We start from the raw sequence: 21,579 nt of genomic DNA, 5'->3' as shown, positions 1-21,579 counted from the left end.
ATCTTTCCCATGTCATTTCCATTATGTCAAAGACAGCAAGCACTCCATCTGCCAGGGAGAGGTCTGTTGAAGAAACAAGTCGCACTCCAATGAGCTCAAAATATAGCACCTAATCAGTCACCTCAATAAAAGTCAGCTACCTCCTTACATTACACTTAAAAATGAAAGAGGCAGCCTGAAAAATCAGAGCTGCATTTAAAGCAATGCAATGGAGCAACAATCCTCTACCTGAACAACAAATGACACAATGAGTGAAGAAAGGCAACGCCATGAAAGTTTTTGTTATTGCCAAAATCCCCAAAATCAGGGAACTGATTGAAGAGACTGCACTTTCTAAAGAAGCATCAAAACCAAATACAAAATGTAATGTAAAGCATTGCTCAAAATTAAAACCCATCTCATCCAAGAACCTTTGCGCCATCTGTAAATCCTTTGTGCCCACCACATGTGTGCATGATGTTCTCCAATCCACAGTCAGCAAACCAATCAAGGTGAACTGCTGATGGCCTCCGCTACATCATCAATGCACCACTATCATAAAGGACCTTCTCCACATTCATAAAAACATGCTTAATAGCTTTCTTCTCAAAAATCTGAATGTAGAACCAAAATGTACAACAAAAAAATCAAACAATGCTCACCTTTGCCTTACTGTTAAAGGTTATTAAAATAACCATATGATATGCAACCGCATGATATCATATGATATAAGTCATTTATAATGCGCCTGTACACAAGTGTTTCTATGCGCAACAAGACAAGGGAGGGAACACAGAGGGAGGACAAGACAACTATCATACTAGGCATTGTGTCATTCAGATTGTGCAAGTGCGAGAATTAGAAGTTTAAGGGTAAAGGGAGGGGGGAGTGCAAGGGAGAGGGGAGGGGAAAACAGGGCAGCAATGCTCTGTGTCAGTGCAGCCAGGGCAGCACGGCTCTGGGTAGTGAAGGGAGAACAAGGGACTGTAGGGTTACAGTTACAGCCCCTAAGAGCATGGAAGGCCCGGTGGCAGCGCAAGGGTGACATATCAAGAGAGAGCCTGGTACCTAGTGAGACACTGATGGTGGCCAAGCAACCAGTCAATACAGCAGACAGGTATGTCAGCAGGGGAGAGAGGGAGAGAAAGCAGAGAAGAGGAAGGTTTTAAGCTGCTTCTGGAACTTTAGGGGTCCAGCACAAGTTTGAGATGGGCACGGAGGCCATTGCAGAGGGAGGCAACGGCAGAAGAGAGAGATCTACCCCCCACTCTCTGCCTGGAGTAGTGTCTAACCCTTAGAGAGTTGGAGGTAGCTGAGGAAGGTATTTTGGAAGAGAGCGTTGGATGTAGTGCGGGCCCCGGCCCCAGAAAGCTTTGTAGACAATGCAAAGGGTCTTGAACTTGATCCGTGCAGTCACTGGGAGCCAGTGGAGATATTTCATGGCTTGAGAGATATGGTGCCAGGACTTGAGGCAAAGGATAAGTCTCGCAGTCCTGTTCTGGAAAAGTTGAAGAGGGCGGAGAGTAGAGGAATGCAGATTGAGACAGAGGCTGTTGCAGTAGTCCAGCCTAGAGAGAACTAGGGCTCTGAAGACAGTGATCCTCTGAGGCAAAGTGAGAAAGGGAAGAGTCCCTTTGAGGAGGATTTGCTGATAATGGGACTTCTTGGCGACGTCCGAGATGTGAGCAGAGAAAGAGAGAGTGGAGTCGAAGAAGACACCAAGGTTTTTAGACTCACAGGAAAGCGAAGGAAGAGGGCCCAAGGAGGGCAGCCAGAGTGAGAGAGGGAAAGCGGGAGCAGGGGTCCCAATGAGAAGGATGTCCGGCTTACTGGTATTAAGGCACAGATCATTGGAGGCGCACCAAACCTGAATCGCGGATAGACAATCAGGAATGAGCGATAGATGAGAGGAGGCTGAGGGGAGCCTGAAGGAAAGCTGAGTGTCATCCACATAACACTGAAAGTTAGAGGAAAAGGTAGAGATGAGGTGGGCCAAAGGGGCCAAGTAGAGGTTAAAAAACGAGGGTGAGAGGATAGAGTCCCGGGGAACGCCGCAGGTAAAGAGAGAGGTGGCGGAGAGAAGGGGACCAAGTTGGCAACACATGAGCAACGTGACCTCATAAAAGACGAGTAATATCAGTTCAGTACTAATGTTACCATGCAAAATAAATCCATTGCAACAACCCCTGAAGATAATGACAGGTGTACAATGATTGTCAATATCACATTTGAATGTGGATAAGCACACACCGTGGGCATTCACAGTACAACCCTTGTACCACTCAAACAGATACATAGAATTGCACCTAGACTAATCAATGGCGCCAAAACATGTGAATAAAATGGCCCTACATTTAGAAACTTACACTGGTTACCAATAAAAACTTGTAACATAATCAAGAAAGCTTAGATGGGATAAAAACCTGTTGGAACTTATGTGCTGCCTTGACTAGCAGAAGAAATTGTGAAATTGGAGGTATTTCACAATTACCAAAGACACATAATGGAGAGATCAACAAATTAAATGGGAGAAGAAAGAATACTTTATTGGCTATTATTAGCTCAGTGTTTGGGACAGCCGCCCATCTATTATCGGGAAGGCATCATCGGTTTTGCAGTTTAGGAAACATGATAAGTGGCTGGTCAAATCATTTCTGAAATAAGTTTCTGAAGCTAGACATGGAGCAGGTAATTACAACCATGTACCCATACTATGCCAATGTGTCACATACATACATACATAGATATACATTCATACAGAGAGGAGATAATATTTTAAATATGATTATTTTGAAATTAACTTTATGGATCTTAAACATTGCATACACAGTTGCATTTTTTGTAATGAGTTTTGGCTGAAGAAGTAAAGGCGCTGTCGGTCCTGGACAGTATGGACAATGTGTTTCCAGTGGAACAAACTTTAATGGTGGTTTTTTGTCTTCCAAAGTCAAATTCTGAGGGAGTTCTTCTGGAATTCTTTTTTTTATATGTAAATATTCAACCATTTTCTTTACGTGCATACTGTTTGGTGGGTATTCACTGCCTTCCAACAATGAATCGACAGTATTTAGATCATCTTTATCATCTGAGGGATCATCATCTCTGTCAATACCAGGAATATTGTTGTTGATATTTTCATGGTCTTTACCTTCCAGTAACTTTGGATGTTCCTGGAAAAGCCACCACATTGAAAGGTATCTGTGAACGCAGGTAGGAACCTTACGGCTGCCTTTACACTGACAGTGCCAATTTCCGGTTTTCGTATCAAATGTGACACGGGTTCTTTTGAAAATGCACCAGTAGTCTTGCTTGCCAGTGTACACAGAGAAATATACAAATCGAGCTGAAAACCCTTGATCTTTATAAAAAACTGGGTACACAACACAAACCCCTGCATCACTCGCAGCTGAAACTATTTCCTGGCATTCTTTTTCTCTTGTTGAGGAAATAAGGTTTTTGTTCTTCATTTCTTTTAATGAGTTTACCTGCAGTTCATTAGGGAACTGAAATGGGTCTGCTTTTTTTGCCATTTCCAAATGTTTGCACTCTAATGCTGGATGTCCACTGCGGCAAGCCATTGCCATAAATTCCCTACATTCAGAAATTTCACAAGCCAGAAGTTGTTTGCCAGATGTTTTTTGTATGTGTATTGGTGCTCTTTGTCCACTTTTAGCACGCGGCAAAAAATATATTCCATTTTTGTAATCCACACAGTGAACAGGATCATAGGTAATACCATGGGTTTGCTGCTGGTGTCGTCTCAGTGAAGACTGCATGGAAAATTGAGTATCACAATGCTCACACTGTATTGTTTTCGAAGATTGTTCCCGCCGATTTGTTTCAATAGGGGTATCTTCCTGTTTCCCTGATTCATGTGACGAGTGTATGTGATCCACTGGAATTAAAATAGGAATAATGGTTATTGGAAGCCTGTTATTGCTGATGAATTAGGCTAAGTTAATTCCACAAGATACTAAGGCATATTTATAAATGATGAAAAAACATAAACTTAAACATAACAGCATAATGGGTAAATGTACATATGGTAGCCGATTTAAGTACAAGGTTTGACATTCTTATATTGTAGAAATGTTCATTAGGTCAAAAGTAACCATTTTTAGACAGTTTTAAGCATTACAGTAAAACAATGAAATGTAAGATGCTAATTTAAATTAAACCTTGCCTTGTTTGGAATGATTTTCTCTCAATGTGTAACCTGTAAAACAAAGTGTTACATATTTTTACATTCAGATAATATTAAGAAAACGTTTTGAAATCATTATTTCCTACAATTTTGTGACACTGAATGATATCTACACCTGGCATCCAAAAGCTACAGACTGAACATGTGTATTTTTAATATACCTTGGATAGGCACTTTTTGATGTTATGGGATTGATGTGTAGTAGATGGGATGCGGATTGCCTGACAAGCTCTGTCTATGGGAATGTCTTACAGCCCTGGTGGAAGACTTGGGATTGCCTTGTGTGGAGCTGCTTGTGCATAAAATACTGTAACACTGCCTTCCCTTCTCTCTGTTTGTTAAGAGAAGCAATGTGTGCTGGTTTGATATAGGGAACTTGGGAGACATAGTTTCCTGATTTTGGGTGGGTATGTAATGTCAGCTGTACTGCAGCTTCAGGAAACACACCTGACGTGTTGGCGCTCATAATTTGCTCTTTTTTCATGTTGCTGGTGTTGAGACAGCTTTTTAGGCAACCACACAGGGGCACCTGAGCGTACTGGAACTGCCGGCTCTGCAGTAACACCCCTCCTGCTTTGTCTTAAACGGATGAGTGGCAAAGGCCTGGCTGCTCAGGGGGTCGGGGGAGCAGGTCAAAAATGTTTGAAGACCACTGGCTTAGTGGATTTACAATGTGAGGCAACATCTTTGATTGGCATGCTCGTCAGAGTCTCATATACAAAACAATCCAGTGTGCTCGTGTATTGGCATCACACATTTCGCAGCTATCTCTATAAAAAAATTAACACCAACACAGATGGGCGGGGCAGGGGGGTCTCGAACAATTTATTGTTTGCTTGGGGGGGCCTTGGCACAAAGAGTTTGAAGACCACTGGTCTAGAGTGACTTAAAGGAATGGGGTTTCTGGGTTCTACAATAAGGAGGATTTGTGGAGTGGCAACAAACCATCACAAACTTGGGTATTAGAAGATCTTCTTCAGTGGGAAGTGGAGAATACGGTCTCTCATCCGATGGAGTCACCACCTTCACAGTTCTTAAAGCCATCTGTGACAGGCTTCAAACTTAAATGTGATGGGTTTACATCTAGTTCATGCAAAGGTGGTTGCTAAACTTTGCAGAAGCAATATGATTTGAATAGCCAAATAAATAATGAAAAGCAATGACAAGAAAAAGGGTTGGGCAAGTGGATGATGAAATGTAATAGTCACATTTTAAGCAATATTTAATTGAGTCAATTGTAAAGTTTCTGATTGCTGGGGAGAAACAAAACCACTGACATACGATTTGCAATCCTTAATTATGATATGAATTTGTGTTACATTTAAATATGTGGCATGAACAAACAATGTATAGCATGTATCCGAAAACTACCATTCGGTCACACTTCGTCTGCTGCAAAGAACAATTTGAAGGTGCATTGCTATTCACCAGGAGTCATATAGGCAAACAAAAAATGTGGGTGTGTCACAAGTTATATCCACAAACCTCTGATTAAATAAAAATTAAGTCAATTCACAGGCACATTTCTGAGTAATGAAAACACAGTGGTGGTGATTTTAAATTAAATGGTAATTGTACTGGATGGGATGGCAAGATTAGCACTTAAATAGTGTTGGGTACCCTGCATGCAAACTTTTACTTTTTCAAGACACAGTCCAAAGGTAATAATTAAAGCATGTGACCATGTAATGTGCTCAGTTTTGAAGGACATGTAAATGCTGCCTGCAATTACACTTTGCAGGCACCATTTACAATGTATTCTTATGGAATCTACCTGCTATGAGCAGGTGCTAAATGGAAAAGGATGCCGTAGAAATCCATTGGTTAAGCACATGCATGAAATTGTGTTATGCAGGAAAACAAAGTGTACTTTCGCGAGATGAGAGAAAGCACAGAGGTGATATTAATTGTGTTCAATGCTTTTTGTCCATACTGGGGCCAGGCCAGTAAATTAAAGCATAAAAACATTAAGAATTGCTTTGATGCCCTGCTTTCATGCCCTGATTTAAAAAACGCTTATATAAAAATGGAAACCAGTATGTAATAAAATAATTCAAGAATTCTAATAGCCAATTAGTCCCTGAAAGTGGTGTAAAACATAACCCATTTAAGGAAAAAAGATTTTAAACAAAGAAATATTGATGAAGCACGATTGCATCTGTTAAAAGTTTGACTTGTATTAGCTAAGTGAACAGGTTTGGCATTGTTTGGGTGAATATGTTTTCACCTTTGCCAAACACAAACGGATGCTCACATTTTACACATGCAAAGTGGGGAATGCTAATTTTTTCTGCATTCTTTTAGCCTCTATTTTGGAATTATAAAACATGATGGATTGCATTGCAGGAGCATGGAAATTTGACCGAATTACCCCCATCCTATGCGAACTACATTGGCTTACACTACAAGCCAGCATACTTTTGAAGACTACATATATCATGTACAAAGCAGTCATGAGTAGCACACCAGCATAACTCGAGGCTAAGCACCACATATATGGTTGCACATCCTTCTCATGCAGAAAATCAACCAACCAGGTTGAATCACAACTTGTGCACAGATGACCAGCAAACAATCCTTCCCTTGTCATGCACCCACACTCTGTAACTTGATCGAGGTGTCAGCTCTGAATGACTACATAATTCTACAATTTCGCAAATCTATCAAAAAATGGCTCTTTCAACGACACCTGAACAAGGACTAATCCCAATGGATGCATATACCGACGCACAGACCTCAGACTTAAGAGCTACTATTACAAAGTGGCAGCCCAAATGCCGGCTACCCACACTCTGTACAGCTCTGCCCTGCACTCAGGGTAGGTCAGCGCTTTAAAACAATAAAATAAAATAAAATAAATAGAACCTTTCGGTGAATCAGTAGCAAATTGAGCGAGGTGCATTTTGCTCCTTTCAAGAAAGGGACATATATTTGCGGATGCAAAAACTGCTTTCTCACTTGTCATCAATGACTTTGCCAAATGCAGATGCAGTATAATATGGAACTTATTGCAATTTGAGATAACATATTGATATTGTTAGCAGAAAACAACATGTAATGAAGTGAGTTTTACACTTGAACAATAACAGCTGATTACATTTGTTGAATCTATTTGATAGAATGTAATGTAATAAATGAAGCAGTATTTTTTATTTAATCAATTCTGCTTAGTATATATTAAAAAAAACTTACCATGATTTGTTCGCAAGTGGTTTCTAAAGTTGAATGAGCGGGTTATTAGGATAAAGCAAATAGGACAGTGCCAATGGTTTCGATTTTTTGTCTGTAGTTGTAATTGTGGACAATTGCAAGGAATTATGTATCCATCTGTAGAATTTAAAATAATACATGTGCATTACGAAAACAACATAAACACAGCGAGACATAGTTGATTAAAATGAAAAATTGCTTTTCAATGATGTGATTTGGAAAAAAAAGAGGAATAGGTATAATGGTTTCAGTACTTGTTGATACTCATTGGTGCCACAGTCCTTCTGTAACTCTCGAAAAAATGGAAGGGGGATTTAGTCTTTTAATACACAATACTGGATGTGGTTGTGTATGATCAATATAGCGCAGCTGTTAAAGCGGTAGCACCATGACACGAGACAGGATACACCTACACAAGCAGTGGACAAATATGAAGTGTAAAAGGGGCTAGCAGATTTAAAAGGACCAAGAGGCACTGAACTCTGACAAATGGGAAACAGCCACCAACTGGACAGCAGAGGAGGAAAAGGTGCAGCCAATTATTGAAATGGAGTGGTTGACTGGCTTACAGAGGGGTTGTCATACTTGTGCGACAAATGCATTTGACAAGCCCATGACAAAAAGAAAGCATGTATGGCATGCAGCCAAAAGTGTCTACTCAATGCAGGCACAACATGTGAGTACATACAGAAAGGAGTCATTCATCAATGACTATGGAAACAGGATCACTCAGGTAGGCATACAACAGATGTGTACCATTGTAACTGTACACAGCATGTACAACATGTAAATACACACACACACACGACAAAAGCAAAGAGAGCACCTGCTTTGATGAATTTGGACTATTCGTCCATTTTCTGCAGAGGGGAGCCACCACCTTTAAAGCTAGTGATGTAAGCAGACTAAGCAAGACCCACTTTAGGAGGCAGGGAAATTGCGACCACACTGAGAGTGACTCCTCTTTTGGGGACAAGCACACACATTCATGTAAGCAATTCCCTGCACAGAGTACAATGTGTGCCTACATGTGAATCGGGAAGACTGTTGTTACTTCTGTTTTGGACTCTACAAATAGTTACCTTTCTTCAATCGCTTTGGCTTCAGGTAATGCTGCACTAAACAGTTAAAGATCAGCAACAATCCCCTTTTGATTGTCATGACATACTGTGAGAAACCCTGGGTATTCTCCCAGTTAGACCCCGGGAATCCCTTATTCAGGTGGCCAGGACACGGCCATCGCTGCTGGATAAGTTCCTGGGGGTCGACCAGTGGGGGAGGGTCATCTGGGTAGGGGATCCCAGGGTTATACTCTGGGAAATGCCCCAGGTGAGATGCGGTATTATACCGGAAAAAGGGACGAGGACCACAAGGTCCCCGAGGCTTTTATGGGCTGTAGTAAATTGACCTACCTTCCACCCGATAAAATTCCCTTTCGAGAATCCATCATCCCCTCCACCTCTGTTGAATATATTACAAACCCTGTTGTATTCAGAAACAATATTTCTAGGAATCCTTGCTTTCCTGTTCCCTATTCAAATGCTCCCCATCATTTTCCTTCACATTCCTCTAATTATTATTTCCCGAAACCCCAGTATACTGCATTGACAAAACAATACGATTCCCACAATCCCCTTTGTTCATTTCCCCAGCCCAGCCAATCCCGTCCTTCTGATTATTGTTTCCGGAAAATCCCAATCTCCTGGAACAGAGTACTATCATTCCCACAATTTACTATGTGCTGTTCTATATCCGGGTCATTTTTGTCCAATTTGCAAACCTTCCCTATCATACCCCGTAGGACACGCAGGTACTATACCACCCTCCTTTTCCACTCTGAACCTTTCATCCCAGTGTGACATACAACAGACTTGTAATGTTAAACCTGTGTACCTGGCAGGTCCCAACCAGAGGGTCAGGCAAAGTCAGGAGATTAACTTGAACCACACACACCTGATGGCCCTTCCTTTTACTAACAGGGATGAAAGGTGGAGCAGAAGAGTGCAGTACAAGCAAGGCGAGAAAGACAAGCCTAGCAGACATCACGACGAGACGGCTAACACGCGGATGTTCAAACCAAGGAGAAAGGTGGCAGAAAGCGAGAGGGTGGCGAGGCAGAAGGTAAACTTGCACTTTTCGTTCCAGACCCACAGAACCTTCACTGACTTGTCCTGAAAAAAATGTGAACGGTACACAGGGCAAACTTATGGCGATAACCAGGATCAAGGGAAGCTCCCGTGCCTGTGGTACCGTCCTTGACTCAATGAAAGCCGAAACCAAGCGGTGCAACACAGCTGGTGAGTCGAGGGGAGAATCGATAAGCACCTGGCTGTGTTGAGTGAAAAGCGACAAGTGGCAAGTTTAAGCATATTAAATTGAATTGTGATTGAACTGTAAAAGGTGGTTAAGGGGAGACCAGCTGAAGAGGGAAACCAGCACCATGTGGGTGCTAACTCGAGAAGTGCTGTTTACACCCCGCTAGAATAGAGCTACAGAAACCAGAAGGCCATAGGAAGGCCACAAAAAGAAAGTGGTCATACGTGAGGGTTGAGCAAAAGCCCCGTATAATCGAAAGACTTTGATTCGTAAGTTGGCTAAAAGTAAGGGAAGTGAGTCCCGAATTGTGAATGAAGGAAAGGAACGTGAATCCTGCAAACATTTCAAACCAGTAGAAAGTTTTGAAAAGGCAATAATGAACACGGAGGGGGGATGCCGGAGGAGGGGGACAAAGTCTAAAAGTCCCGAGAAACAGAGTGTTAAAGTGAACCCAAAAAAAAGGAGGTCCACTGAACTGTTTGACAAAGATTAAGAAACTAAGAAGAGTCCGAGCCTGGACGAGAGAGATCCGGGGTGAAGCTAAAGTCAGCAATGGAAGTTGAGAGATGCTCGAGCCCGAACGAGGGAGATCCAAGGAGTGAAGCTATCATCCAAAGTTTAATGAGAAAAGAATAAGAGATACAAAGAAATACAATTGTGAATGGGTCAGCCCAGAAGAGGCAGACAAAGGGGTGAAATTGCCACCCTATCTGAATCTCGGATTACAATTGAGAAGGGCCAGCCCACAAGAGGGGGACCCAGGGGTGAGCCCATCACCCAGTGTATATTGAGAACACACTTTTATTTGTTAAACAAACGTTTATTTGTTAAAGGAAGTTTTGTTTTTGTTGTTTGAATACATCAAACCCTGAAGGCATTAGACTTTCAGAGGAAACGATACTTGGAAATTGACAGTCCTGAGAACAGCCATTGGAACTTTCATCTCATGACAGAGAATCCTGAGAATGTACTGTACTGCAAGCTGCCATCTTATTCCCTGTCTAAAACATGGGAAAGGGAGACCCAAGCCACCGCATACTGATGTATCATTTTGAGAACACTTGTTTCTTTTGATGAGAACTATTTCACACACCCTTTTGGTATTAGTTGTGAGGTTTGGCAATAGGTTTCTTAGTATAGGCCACTTTGATTTGACACAACACCACTAGGACTGCCTTATTTGTCATTTGATGGTCGACACTTGTCCCCATCTTAGATTTATGTTTAGATTAGGTGTTTTTCCAACCATCACACCACTTTCATTGTTCAATAAACACCCTTGAACTGTGATCACTTGTGTTCTGTCTTAATTGTTGTCACCATGAGTTCTTCACAGTACATAACTCAAAAGAGAGAGAGAGAGAGAGAATCCTATGCAGAGGTAATCCTACGATGAGAGGATGTCAAGGAGGGGCAGAGCCAAACTAGACGCGGACCCGGCGTTAGCGCGGGACGTGAGATGATCACTAGCAAGATACTAGAAGACTGGCGTCCTGAATGGAAATTAGGCCAAAGTAGAGAGAGTGAGACGGAGATGCTAAAGCAAAGGCCCGCTCGGTGCAGCATCCACACAGAAGTCGTGGTGGCCCTGGGGCCCGTTACAAAAACGGAGTCCAGACCGCAGCAGTGATTGGTTCCCCTATCGGCGCATGAAAGACGCATCAGCTGACGAGCAGGGTTGAAAAAGTAGAGAAGATTCTCCCGAAGAGGTAATGCCGCTGAGAGGGCCAAACAGATGTATGCACATCTGTGAGAGCCTAAAAGGTTATGGAAGACATGAACAAATTGAACAGACAGACATCCACCAGAGACAATGATAAAGCAGGTGTTTTGGAGAAAAAAAAGGGCTTTGGGGAAAACCCGGAAAGCGAGACATTGTTTAGTACTATCAGGCATAGAGATATGATTGTCCTAAAACACTCTCTTTGGGAGATGGGTGGCCCATTATGCATGTATGGTATGACTATTTTGGACAGTTGTATGACAAAGGTGCTGAGAAAGTTGCTGTCATACCAATATTGGGAGAATCTATTAAGGGTGCAGGATAGTGGTGGGATAGGGCATTAGATACACTACACACCTCTTACATACTAAGCATCCATAGCAGGAGTGGTCACTTGACACCTGTGGCTACCTCACAATACCCTCCTAGACTTACCATTGGACTTCATGACATAGAGAAGAGCATATTGTGATATAAAAATACACAAACAGCAATAATGAAGAAAACACCTTCATGTGTTATGCTATTTATAGAGTTTTGTTACTAATGGGATAACAATGGTAAGGGTTGCCTCAGGAATGGCGTGATGCGACTAAGTGTGGAATCTACAGACCTTAGTCTCCAGGGGGGTGGAAAATGAGACAGATCAGAGGAGGGATAAAGATGGATCTGTTTTATTTTAAAAAATATTACAGAGAGTGAATAATGTGTGATGTCAAAACAGACCCACAATAAATGTTATGAAAATGTTATCTGTTGCAATACTATACCTTATGAACCATTGGTAAAGAGCACTGCTAATTTCCAATGTTGAGTAATTAGATGTTGCTCAGTACATTGTACTTTCTTCTTGCAAAATGTGCAGATGTCGCTTTTGCTGCAGATGAAGATGAAATCATGTTGGTCTGAAAATCCAAACTTCATGTTTCTTTTTTTATCTGTTGATCTGTGAATGACATGCAATATTTAAAATATAATTAAATAACAAAAAGAAAACACCATGAATACAAATCTAAATAAAATTAAACCTATAATTCATGTGCATTGCCAATGCAGCATTTCCTTTCAACTTTGCAAAAGCACCTCTATAAGGCCTAAAAGGAACACACTAGAACCCTTGCCTTATTAACTACAATCCGCCTTCTGAAGACTGATGGAGGCATTGATGATGTTTTAGGCCTTTGGCATGCAAAGAAAGACAAAAGTAGTAAAAATAGCATGAGATATTTAGTGGCATCTATCCTTCTATGAGAGCCGTTCTTTAATAATTTGTTTTGGACAAATAATTAAGCGTGGTGTCAAATTCAAAGCTTAGCCTTGAAAAACGATGTGACTCTTCCTCTATAATCTTAACAACACATTTGGAATGAGTTATTTAAAGCTATCCATTCTTTCAGATGCACTACAGAAATAATCTAGTCACATATGTTCTGTATAACAAATAGATGATTTAGAAAAAACTGAGCAAGGCATGTGTAACATCCACAACACCTGCTTGGAGGGGATTAGCATTTTCTAAGAAAGAGGGAGAGTACCTTTTTCCTTTTGGTGGTGTTCCTTTGTCACGTGCAAGCAACACTACTTTGTATCTGCACAGATCCCGGAAAAAGGTTTGAATCTTAAATGCCAAATGGATTGTGCCATAAAACCTGTTTTTGTAATTAAAGAATTGTAGTACTATGTGCCCAAAAAAAGGGTACCGTATTGGTACTTGCCTACGTTCCTAGCCATTTAGCATTGTGGACAAATGCTAGTTAAAATTATGAGTAAATATTACTAAGAATACTTCAGCCAGTGCACAATATATGTGTAGCCCTAGAAAACACTTTGTTAAAATGTGATCATGTTTCAAATCATACAGAATGCAACTTGGGACATCTAATACAGCGGTGTATTATATTTACGAACTAAAAGACTGTTTTCTTTTCATTGCTTTTCAAGCACATTATGGGATTTAATGTATAAATAGAGCAAATGAGTGATTGCTAAAAGCTTTTGAATTAATCGTAACCTCTGGCATTGCTCGAGGAAACACTCTAGGCAATCATTCTTCGGTTTGCCAAGCCTTTACAGAAGGGGAGAAAAACATGTACAAATAAAATATTTTTCCACAAAAAAGGGGAAGTCTATCCAGGACACATTTTTAAAATCCATTGACAACAAGCAACCACAGACATATTTCAGACTCATTCTGCGTCATCAGCAAGGTATTACATGGGTCTCTAGGCACAGCATGTTCTGGACCCACATCTGGGCTGAAACATGTGTGGGATTGATTACATTTCTGTGGAGAGGGGTGGTCTGCAATTCAGGCTGCACCGCTTACATTAATGGTAGGACCAAAGCAAATGTAAATATAGCTGGTTCCTTTTTGCAACAGTGAACACATGCTTAATATATGGTGTGGAAAGTTGCACAGAGCAATGTCAGTGGTTAACATCATTTCATAATGCCCCACCCCTTACATGTTTTGGTTAAAGTATGTATGAATATATCAACATTTGGGGAAACAATTGCAATCAATCATTGCTTCACTGCACACTTAATTTTAGGGAACACGTATAAAGAAATATTCATTAAATAATAACATAAAGGTAACAGAGTAATTAGACACTGGGTGGGAATTAGTATATTTAGGAAGACTTCAAAAAACACTCACTCAATGGATTACAGTAGGTATTGGAAATAATTACTTGGTGTAGTCACCTGAAAAGTGCTAATAAGATCATTATACTGATTGATGATGTCTGTTCCTCTGTGCGATAGAAATCCTAACTGACCAAAAGTGCAAAAATATTTAAGAACTGTTAGGTAGTAGAAGTAGAAGCGGGACAAAAAGGTGGCATGTTTGTTGGCCTAAACTCATATTTACCAAAAGAATTACAAAAAACCCTATCTGTCCCTAAAACTAAGAGGGGTTTGTTTCCCTTTATCAAATAACAATAAGGATGATGTTAGAATGTCAATCAAAAGCAAATAGTTAAATGTCCTGTGCCCAAAACCTATTTCCGACCTTTACACTCCAAAGAAAACTGTAACATAAGTGATACACTGTTTTCAGAAGGATGGATCCACCCTCCACAAATTTCATACCCTGCTCCTTTATTTGCTCTGCACCCACCCACCCCTACTGGGGCACAACCAGGGTATTCCCTTCCCTGCCCTCCACACCCACCCCCACAAGCCCTATTTGGACCACATCTCCGGGGCAAACACCACTTGTCCCCTGCTTACTTTCATGCATACTCATTAACACAAAATCTGCTGTCAAAAAGAAACACATCATATACAACTTAATTCCCTCGGAAAGTCCAGACTTCACTTTCATCACAGAAACCTGGTTCTCTGATGTCTTCTCATCCATCGCACACGAGGCATTCCCCCAGGCTACACACAGCAGCCATAACAGAACTAGCAGAGCAGGCTGGATTGCATCCTCCACAAACCAAACCTCTTCATTTCACACTCCACAAAACAAGCCTGGAACACAGACTACAAATCCTTCCTTGTGACATTTCCCATCAACCCATATCTTACACACAGTTTTTACTCATCTACAGACATCCAGCAAACACCTCCTACTCAAGGCAGGAAAAACAGATATCATAATTTGCGGGAAGATAGCTCTCTTCCCCCAAACCACCCCTTGGTCATCCCCCAAAACACTGCAGCTACGCTCCTACTGGACCTTGGCCAAAGAGAGCACATGACGCCCACCGACCGTGCCCTCCCTGGCTTTCTATAGGGTGACAAGCCACTTTAAAACAATGAGCATCACCCACCATGCCCTCCACAAGACAGGCCCAGAATACCTCCAAAAGAACCTCATCAATTACCAACCCAATACAAACTTGCAATCAGGCAACAAGTCCATGATTCACATTGGGTTAGTGTTAGGAGAGGATCCAACCTATGTGGATCTCTCCATGTAAACATGCCGTATATAGTTCTTTTACATTGATTTCTATTGTAAGCCTCATCTTAGGGGCCTGTTTGTTCTTAGAATACTTGGTGCCTAACTACGGTCTCCATGTATACTTGTTGTGATTCGGAATGTGGAATGGTGGGGGGTTGGAGGTTGAAGCTCTGCAGGGAGTTTGTGTCTGGCTTCCAGGCTGGGGTTTGTCTTACCCTGTCTCTTGAACTAAACCTCCTCGAAGTTTCTTCTTGGTGTGGCGTACTTTATTGGTGGGGCCCTCCACAACAGTTATTCAACCACCTCTGAGGTAAGCCAGGGCAGCAATGAACCTGCAAATAAATTGTAACAGGCGACAGAGAAAATAAAGTCCAGCAGAAAACAGGACAGAATGCACGCAACATTTGCGAAACCAGGAAAACAGCCGAAACACAAGGGTAGGTATCACATTCCATGCTCATGGAAAATAACCGATGGTAACGCCACCAACTCACACACATCTGCCAACACACAACACTCTTAAGATACAACACACAGCATATCTGCCATAAAAATACAGCTTTCACTTACGACAAAAATTCAGTCTAGATGGACACATAATGAATCTGCCGCGCCTGCATACTATACCGATGATCGTACTGCACCCATCCACATGCCACCTTGATATTGGTAGGTAGTAGGGACTTGACTACCCCTATCCTACTTTGTATTGACCATAATACACAAAACCATTCTAAAATCATCAGAACAAATGTCTCATACCTTGGACTCTGCTCCATCAGGGGTGTTCACCATTTGCGAAAAGGCAGGGCTATACAAATGACAAATTACATCACATTATATGACCTTTTGAGAGGCTCTGAAAACTTTCATGGGGCAAGCTTGAATGTGTTATATCTAAGGGCTGTTTAAACTAAATCTGAATATTTAGCAACATTTGTAAATGATGTTTTCATGATCATGCATATACTCAGAAATAAAAGTTATAAATATTATCAGTAGGATATGGTTGTTTTGTATTTATCATAGTTCGTACAGTCAAGTGTGAAATGCATGAATTAATGTACAACAACACACACTTTAATATTGCTACCATACTGTTTTTGAAAAAATGTACACAATACAATTGACATTTAAAGCATTAAACAATAACAGATTTAGGATTGAACTGTTTTTTAAGTTTAGTACTATTCAAGAAAAGCACAAGATGCAAATACTTACATTAAATTGTTTCGATCCTGCAAACTTTCAGAATAGCACGTGCAGTTTGTTTAAAGATGTAACTCAAAATAGAAAAGGGACCATCACTGAACCATGTGACCGTTCATGTTAGAGGAAGAATTTGAAGGACTCATAATTGCATGTGCAGTTTACGAATTCAACTCAAACTAGAAAAGGGACCATCACTAAAACACATGAAAGTTCACACTAGCGTCTGAACAACTGATTTCCATGGGATGTGTTGGTCTGGTGGTTAAGGAGCTAGGAAGGCTTGTTATCGAATCCCCTTAAGAGCTTTCCATTTTTATTTTTAAAATAGGATTATAATTAATTGGAGCTTCCCATTTTTATTTTGAAAACAGAGGATTACATTTTAAAAACGAAGCGACATCGGGACATCTATTTGTTTTGCTGTGGAAGTGACACGCGGGACATATATTTGTTTTGCCCGGCATGTGACACCTTTTACTTACTTTAAGTTAGAGGAAATAAACTCCTGCCACGAGCGTGATAGTCTAGTGGAGAAAGAGCTAGTTTCAACACCACGAGGTCTTCTGATCGAATTCAACAAGGAGCTTCTCATTTTTTTTTTAAATTGGAGGTTCACGTTTTTATTTTTAAAAAAGAGGATTATAATTTGAAAAACAAACAAATATGAGGTACATCTGATATTTGTGGGGCCTGGCATGTGGCACCTGCCAGTGGCACGTGTCACTTGTAGTAGTGACATGCAGTGGCACGTGTCACTGGCACATGACACATGCCATATTCGGCTCCAACCCCTACTGCAAAATAAAGACAGGAAGGGGAGTTAAACAGGGCTGAGCGTTGGTAGCCACACTGTTTAATTTATATTTGGCCGCTCTCCCATATTTTTTGAATGAGGTACAGGATTTTCCCCTGAAAATAAATAAACAACAAGTTGCATGCATGGTTTATTCAGATGAACTTGTGTTGATAGATCAGACACAAATTGGTCTATAAGGTAAACTGCATGAATTACAACGTTATACGCAATCCAATACCTCTACATAAACAAATTAAAAATCCTAAATCTATCAGAGAGATCTGGACGAAGTAGAAAAGGAGCCGTATTCGAGTGGTCTATTGGACTTGAAAGAATGGAACATGTAGAGACGATAAGATACTTGGGTATTCTCTTCTCTAAATCCCTGGGGGAAGTGGCCTGGCTAAACACCTTGAGAGCAAAAATGAAAGTGTTAGCAACTCAAGGCTCGATAATCCAGGTTAGATGTGGGAAATGTACGTTTATAGCAATATTAACATTCTATAAACAGAAGATCATACCAGCAGTAACATATGGAAGCGAAGCAGGCTAAAGTATTAACAGTGAAGTCTGGAGCATCCTGGAAGACTGCTTCTAGAAAAACGTGCTCTGCCTACCCAAAAGTGTACCAATAGTGGCAGTAAGATGTGAACTTGGCCTGCAATCACTGGAATCAGTCTTACTGTGAAAAAGTCTTGCTTTATTCAGGGAAACTCTAATGCAAGATGCCGCAGTAGCATATAAAATCTTATGTCAAAAAGTGACAGGGGGGTCAATCATGGCCACTTGGGGGGCGGCAGACACTATGCATGGATGATCTCAGCAGCTGGATGCGACAACAGACTTACTAACAAGAAATCGTTTGAGTGTGTGGAGAGTGCTGTTCGGCTGGAGGACTCAGACGGTATCCGCTCTTGAGAAGAATTGCTTTCCCTATTATGCTTTCATCACTTCAATACTGCTGAGGGCGTGTAAGCTGTGCCCAAACTCCCACCTTGCAGTTAAAAACATGTGCCCACCCGCAATCGCGCGCGCACATCTTGTGAGTGCTTGGAGAGTGCTGTTCGGCTGGAGGACTCTGACGGTATCCACTCTTGAGAAGAATTGCTTTCCCTATTATGCTTTCATCACTTCAATACTGCTGGTAACTAACTTTCATACTCATCTCTATATACAAAAGACTGTCACAACAGTGATTTGAACATTATTCTCCTCTTTAAAGGAACATTATGGTTACAAGTAAAACCAAAAAAGCCTTACAATTCGCCAGTTATGGTAAGCTTAGCAACCATAACTCGCCCCACCTCCAGGCACTGATAAGACTGACACCCAGGACATCAAAGATGACATCACAAATTTAATTGATGAGATCACTGGTGAATTGCAAGGGTTTTTTGGTTTTACTTGTGTTAGGAAAGATTCTCTTTACTGCACCTTTCCTTCCATCTGTATGAACCCCCAAACTTTTTGCTTTTATTTTCAAATCTGACCTATACATTTTGCAGTGCAGTGAAGCCTTAAGCTTCACTGTACTGGCCTTTGCTCACATGTTATGGGGAAACTGATATGTCCTTAAGGCTATCAGTACTGGGAAACAGTGTTTCCCTTAGTCTTGTGACTATGTTGCTACTTGTGGTTACTTTTGTATCACATGTGGTAACTTTTTCTCATTGCACACAGCAGTTTACACTGCAGTGCAATGGGGTTAATTTTTGTTTTGCCCTAGACTAACACTGAAAGGATGTTTTGGCTACTCTAGAGGTGCTTTAAAGATGGGTTCGTGGCAGCAGTGACTTTTCCTCACTTTTTTGGGAATTTCATTTTAGCTTACCCGCGTTTACCACGTTTCGCTACTTACTGTGGCTACTGGTCAAACATGGCTGTGCCACAAGTTTTTTCGGCCATTCTTTTTGCATCTTGTTGTGTTGCCTTCGTCCTGGCCTCAGAGGCCCGAAAGATCCTTATAAGGACTTCCAGTGCCTGGGAAAGCAGGAGCTTTTGGCGGGCTACTGGAGGGCTTTGTGTGTTTGCAGGCAGGATGTGGGCTGGGTCAGTCTGACCCCAATACACATCCTGGTTTCTGTGTGTCTGAGTGGTATGCATGAGTGTTCCAGCCAGTGGTCCTGATTGGACCACTGTGAGGTGTGTGTGTGGGCTAGACCTGCCGTTGGCTAGTGGGAGTTTCGACTCCTACCTGACTTTTAGGATAAGAAGAGGGCCCCTGCATGCACTTCTCAGAGATCCTGGAAGAACCTGAAGGAGCCAAGAATCCGTCCAGCTGAGAAGACCCGGAAAGAAACCTGTAACCTGTCTGAAGGAGGCCTGGCAACCAACTTCTGCTGCAGTCCTGGTGGAGCCCTGTCTGTTTCGTGATCTCCAGAAGGCCTGCAAAGGTGCTAAAACCCCAGGAGTGGAGGGACCATCGATTCCCGAAGCCTACTCAGTGCCCAGCACAAAAACCGCCTTCTGAAGTGTCCGGGAATCTTTCTGTGGCTGACCAGCTTTGTTTTTGGACTGTCGGGTTATCTTCTTTACTTTTCTGAGTTTCTGCCTGAAACGTGGTCTGCCCTCATCTGCCACTGCAACAACACCCTCTATGGAATTTCGATGTCCTAGCACCAAGGGGACCCGAGAAAGATTGGAAAGTCCGATCGCGGCTACTGAGTCCTGCTGCATCGCTGTGCATGGTGTGCACAGTCCGAAACCTGCTTTTCTGACCCGCCTCCAGTCCCAAGAAGGGGGCTGCATTGTTTGTTCCTGCATTTCTTCATCAAGAGTCCTTGAACCAGCAAAATATTCTAACTCAACCCTGCAACCCGTGAAAATTGAGGACCACATAATTCAGCGGTTAAAGCAAGCCAGGGCACCATTCCTTTGTTCTGGAAAGTCTTGGGAAGATTCGGAGTGAGTGGGATAAGTTACTGAGCTTTAAACATACCCTTACACACCCATTATAAGTCAATGGATTTATAATATCCTTTATCCTAAACCTATTGGCTTTGCCACTACTTGCTTTGACAAGACTTCTGACTGTTGGGGGTAAGTTTGGACACTTGTCTTTATTGAACCCTGGCTCTAAGAATCCATCACTGGACCCCATAGACCCTACCTAAATTTTCCCCTGCCTCTCCAGTTCAGCGTCGTTGTATTCTGAACAATAGGGCACAAGGCCCCAGGCAACTTAGGGATGGACACTATTAGTTAGGGATCATCTCTGTGAACCTTTTTGTTTGTGATACTCACCTATTCATTCCCTTTCAGGAGTATTTTGATTTGTATTATGCACTTGAACTTGTGAATGTATATATGTATTTTCGTTTGAGGGTATTGGTTGATAAGTCTACCTGCTTGTAGTCATCGTTCTTATAATGTGATTGGCCATAATTAAATAACTGTATTTTTATACATCCTATCTAAGTGTAATTTGTGACTCCCATGTTGTGACCTCATTGTGGACCCTTTACACTCTCACCCCTCTGAAGAACTTAGCCTAGACCGCCTGTCACTGCTACCTTAAACTGGTTTGGTTACAGCTTCCCAGAGTTGTCCCTGTCACAATACAGGTTTGCCTTCTATACATCTGTCCACCAGGCCAGAGTATAGGAAATCAGTCTTAACAAATTGTAACCATAATGTCCCTTTAACAACAATGTTTCATTGAATTTCATAGATTTTTATTAGTGCAACTGAACCATAACTTCCCTTTAACAAAGTTGTTTCAGTGAATTTCATAGGTTTTTATTAGTGCAACTTAACCATAATGTCCCTTTAACAAAAAATGTTCAGTGAATTTCATGGGTTTTTACCAGTGTAGTCTTAATTTCCTACAACGTAATAATATCATACTTACCCCGATAAAGCAACATTGGTGTCCAATTTATAACGTTTCACCTTGAAACGCTGCCATTCCCCACCTTTTAACATCCTTTTTAACACGTCTACACTCTTTTTGCAACTTTTCCACTGTTTTTGTGTTGGTCGACGACCGTAAACATCTGACGTCATCCCAAACTTTCCGGACAGTGTCACGTGACCACGCACTCATGTGTGGCGTGATGACATGTTTGCGAACGCATCCGCACTTCGCAAATGGGACCATGTTTTGTGAACAGTTCGGAGCTGCATTTTCTGCTGATCTAGGAACTTTCAAGCTCAGAAACGGTAGGTACCCTTGCACAGCTCCTACACCTATTCTTACTCATTATCCATTAAAGAATCTAGCA

The 21,579-nt window shown here is 41.6% G+C and overlaps 1 long non-coding RNA gene across 1 annotated transcript; it reads right to left on the bottom strand.

Annotated features, from left to right (window-relative positions):
- Positions 1-12,212: 12,212 nt before the first annotated feature.
- LOC138513107 (uncharacterized) lies at positions 12,213-16,161 on the bottom strand. The gene is made up of 3 exons (XR_011281707.1): positions 16,111-16,161; positions 15,564-15,680; positions 12,213-12,378 (listed from the first exon to the last, which is right to left on the bottom strand). It is a non-coding gene; the product is annotated as an uncharacterized lncRNA (long non-coding RNA).
- Positions 16,162-21,579: the final 5,418 nt, after the last annotated feature.

Source organism: Ambystoma mexicanum, chromosome 12 (genome assembly GCF_040938575.1).
Source record: "Ambystoma mexicanum isolate Mex_15411 chromosome 12, UKY_AmexF1_1, whole genome shotgun sequence".
NCBI classification, from domain to species: domain Eukaryota; kingdom Metazoa; phylum Chordata; class Amphibia; order Caudata; family Ambystomatidae; genus Ambystoma; species Ambystoma mexicanum.
Note: the sequence above shows the minus strand (reverse complement) of the source record. Positions and strands in the feature narration are given on the sequence as shown.